The sequence below is a fragment of the Prunus avium genome, chromosome 4 (genome assembly GCF_965620075.1).
Source record: "Prunus avium chromosome 4, drPruAviu1.hap1.1, whole genome shotgun sequence".
NCBI classification, from domain to species: domain Eukaryota; kingdom Viridiplantae; phylum Streptophyta; class Magnoliopsida; order Rosales; family Rosaceae; genus Prunus; species Prunus avium.
The window spans coordinates 23658271-23662828 of NC_142287.1; the positions used below are offsets into that span (position 1 = coordinate 23658271).

At 40.6% G+C, this 4558-nt stretch overlaps 1 non-coding gene across 1 annotated transcript; it reads left to right on the plus strand.

The window, feature by feature from the left end:
* Positions 1–4134: 4134 nt before the first annotated feature.
* Positions 4135–4241, plus strand: LOC148295072 (small nucleolar RNA R71). Its single transcript, XR_015835586.1, has one exon. It is a non-coding gene; the product is annotated as a small nucleolar RNA R71 (small nucleolar RNA).
* Positions 4242–4558: the final 317 nt, after the last annotated feature.

Consider the following 4558-nt stretch of genomic DNA (forward strand, 5'->3'; position numbering starts at 1 on the left):
GCTCGAAGAAAGCTAAGAACAACTTTCGCATCATTAGTCTTGGTTGGAATTGCTTCCACCCATTTTGAAACATAATCAACCGCAAGTAGAATAAATAGATTTCCAAAAGATGAAGGAAATGGACCCATGAAATCTATTCCCCAAACATCAAATATTTCAACAATTAGAATTGGGTTTAAAGGCATTTGATTTCGAGATGAAATGTTACCCATTCGTTGACACCTATCACAAGATAGACAGAATTGTGATGCATCTTTGAACAAGCTTGGCCAATAGAATCCACTTTGCAAAACTTTTAAAGCTGTCTTCTTGGCTCCAAAGTGGCCACCACATGCGTTCGAATGACAGAATGTGAGTATGGACTGAGATTCGGTCTCGGGAACACATCGCCTAATCACGGAGTCCGAACAATACTTCCACAAATATGGGTCATCCCACACATATGACTTGGTGGTTTTTAGCAATTTGTCCTTTTGACCTCTTGACAAATCCCTTGGTGTATTTCCTGTAGCGAGAAAGTTGATAATGTCAGCATACCATGGGTCAGAAATTTGTAATGCAAAAAGTTGCTCATCAGGAAAGGATTCACGAAGAGGAAGAGTGTCTTCTTCGGTATTGGAGTTAGTGATCAATCGGCTAAGGTGGTCAGCTACCACATTCTCCGATCCCTTCTTATCTCTGATTTCAATATCAAACTCTTGGAGCAACAAAACCCATCGTATCAATCTTGGTTTTGCTTCCTTCTTTGCCAAGAGATATTTCAAAGCTGTGTGATCAGTGAAAACAATTACTTTAGAGCCTATCAAGTACGAACGAAATTTCTCTAAAGCAAAAATTACAGCTAACAGCTCTTTCTCAGTAGTTGAATAGTTCAACTGAGCATCATTAAGGGTACGGCTTGCATAATATATTGCATGCAATCTCTTCTCAACTCTTTGTCCTAATACAGCTCCAACTGCAAAATCAGATGCATCACACATTAATTCAAAAGGTAAATTCCAATTTGGAGGCATAATGATAGGTGCAGTTGTGAGAAGAGTTTTGAGCCTTTGAAAAGCTGCCAAACATTCATCATTAAGATCAAAATTTGCATCTTTGGCAAGCAAGCTACACAATGGTCGAGAGATTTTAGAAAAATCTTTTATGAATCTTCTATAGAACCCGGCATGTCCTAAGAAGGATCGGATCTCTTTCACTGATGTGGGAGGTGACAACCCGCTTATCACATCTACTTTGGCTCTGTCAACCTCAATGCCTTGACTGGAAATCACATGACCTAAAACAATTCCCTGTTGTACCATGAAATGACACTTTTCCCAATTGAGAATTAAGTTGCATTCCCGGCATCTTTGCAAAACTAAAGACAAGTTGTTAAGGCATGAATCAAATGAATGACCAAACACACTAAAATCATCCATGAATACTTCAATAAATTTTTCTACCATATCGGAGAAAATACTCATCATGCATCGTTGGAAGGTGGCCGGGGCATTACACAATCCAAATGGCATACGCCGGTAGGCGAAGGTACCATAAGGACATGTGAATGTCGTCTTGTGTTGGTCTTCAGGAGCGATGGCAATTTGGTTGTATCCTGAATAGCCATCCAAGAAGCAGTAGTAACTGTGACCTGCAAGACGTTCAAGCATTTGGTCAATGAATGGTAATGGAAAATGATCTTTTCGGGTGGCGGTATTTAATTTTCTATAATCAATACAAACACGCCATCCCGTTTTGACACGAGAAGGAATAAGTTCATTTCCCTCATTTCTTACAACAGTTATTCCTGACTTTTTAGGAACCACTTGGACTGGGCTTACCCACTTGCTATCGGAAATAGGATAAATTATACCCACGTCCAATAGCTTCAGAATTTCTTTTCGGACTACCTCTGTCATGATTGGATTTAACCTGCGTTGAGCATCCTTTGTGGGTTTGGAATCAATTTCCAGTAAAATTCTATGCATGCATCTTGTTGGGCTTATGCCCTTGATGTCCGCAATACTCCAACCAATTGCTCCCTTATGTTCTCTTAACACTTGCATCAACTTCTGTTCATTTTCCACATTGAGATTGCTAGCAATAATCACGGGCAATGTCTCTGTTTTACCTAAATAAACATACTTCAAGTGGGATGGCAATGGTTTGAGCTCTAACTCGGGTGCCCTGTCAAGAGAAGGAACAAGTTTTTCAGTATTGACTGGCAAAGGTATAAAATTTGGAGTGTACTTACGTGGTATGGCTGGACATGCATCAAGGAATTTCACAGCCTCAAGTAACTCATTATCAACAATTTCAGCAACTTGAGGATTTTGTGTCAACACCTTTTCTAATGAATCTGTACCATGAGTACTATTAAATGTATTTTGCACAATATGACACAATGTATCAATACGAAAACATTCATGTTCATCATTGGGGAGTTTGAAGGCATCATATACTTTGAACTTTATTGTTTCCCCTTGAACTGTCATTGTCAATGTTCCTTGTCGAACATTGATCACAGTATCTGCAGTGGCCATGAAAGGGCGGCCAAGAATCAATGGAAGATCCGCACCCGGAATAGGAGCTTCTTCCATCTCTAGCACCAAAAAGTCAGCTGGTAAGATGAGATCATTTACTTTCACAAGTACATCTTCCAAAATTCCTCTTGGATATCTCACTGATCGGTCCGCCAATTGAATGCTGACAGAAGTTGGTTTAAGATCACCTAAGTTAAGGGCTTCAAAAACAGAATAAGGCATCAGATTAATTGAAGCACCTAAATCAAGTAAAGCTTTGTCAAACAATTTATCTCCAATTATGCAAGGAATTGTAAAACTTCCTGGATCTTTCAATTTGGGAGGGAGCTTCCTTTGCAAAACAGCAGAAGCTTCTTCCGTTAGTGCAACCGTTTCATGATCTTGGAATCTCCTCTTGTTGGTACAAAGGTCCTTCAAGAACTTTGCATAACTCGGAATTTGTTTGATTGCATCCAGGAGGGGAATATTGACTTGCACTTTTCTGAAGGTTTCCAATATTTCCTTGGCTTGTTGAATTTTTTTGGAACTCATCAACCTGTGAGGAAAAGGAGCACATAAGATTTCTTCATCAGTAGGTTCACGACTTACCTTCTCCTTTCTTGCCCTTCTTGCAAGTTCATGCTTTGGGATCCACTCGGATGAAGAAGCTGCTTGCTTATCTTTCTCTTTGTTGCTTTCATCCTTTTCTTTAGGCTCAGCCACTTGTTCAACCTGCATGTCATCAACATTGTGAATCAAATCTTTAGAACCATCAATTCCACCAATTACCTTACCAGTTCTCAAGGTAACTGCTTGAACATGCTCACGCCCAGTTGGATTAATCTCTGGTTGGCTAGGCATCATACCAGGTTCCCTTTGACTCAAAGCTTGAGCAATTTGCCCCACTTGATTTTCTAGATTGGCAATGGCCTTATCCGTTTTCTGCATGTGGGTGTCATTCCTCTGCATGTAGCTTTTTGTCTCAGTGATGAAACTATCCGTGTTTCTAGCCATGGAAGCAACAAGTTCTTCCAAAGATTTTCCTGTAGATTGTGGTTGAGGTGGTGGTTGTGGTGGATTGTAGTAGTGAATTTGACCATGAGGTGGGCGAGTATGTTGTTGACCATGAGGTGGGTGAGTTGGCCCTTGAGGTGGTTGAGTTGGCCCTTGTTGAACATTAGAATTGTCACTCCACCTGAAATTTGGATGATTTCTCCACCCCGGATTGTATGTTTGTGAGAAAGGATCATTCTTAGGCCACTGATTTCTTTGAAATGAGCCCACTGCATTTGCTTCCTCATGTGCCAAGGGACAATCCTCAGTGTCATGACCAATTGTGGAGCAAAATGCACAAACCTTGGATGATCCCGGTGCCAATTTCTTCACCATGTTGGTTAGGTTTGCAATCTGAGCTTCCATACTAGAAAGGGTACTTACATCATAGGATTCCCCTTTTCTGACTGGTCTTTGCCTTGAATTATATTGGCGAGCATTTGCAGCAACAAGATCAAATATTGCTCGCAGTTCTGTTGGAGTCTTGGTCATTATAGTTCCTCCTGCAGCTGCATTCACATTGTTTTGGTCCGCTTCAAAAAGTCCTTCATAGAAGTGTTGCATTAGAAGCCAAGCTTGTATGTTATGATGCGGACAAGTGATTAGAAGCTTCTTGAAACGGTCCCAATAATCCTGGAAGCTTTCTCCCGGCCTTTGCAGAATTCCTGTAATCTGACTTCGGAGTTCATTTGTCCTTTGTGCTGGGAAAAAATGTTGCAAGAACTTTGAAGCAAGATCCGTCCATGTTGTGATGGAATTTGGAGGTAGATAGTGAAGCCATTCCTTTGCTGTATCCTTCAAACTAAATGAGAAAAGTCTCATTCTTATCTCATCACTACTCATGCCTTCAATCTTTATTGTGGAACACACTTCCTCGAAGTCTAGGATATGTGCATTGGGATTTTCTCCAGGATTTCCCAAGAACTTAGGCAATATGTGTATCATGCCCGATCTCAACTCAAAGTTTTCCAAAGTGCTTGCGGGATATACTATGCAAGATGGTT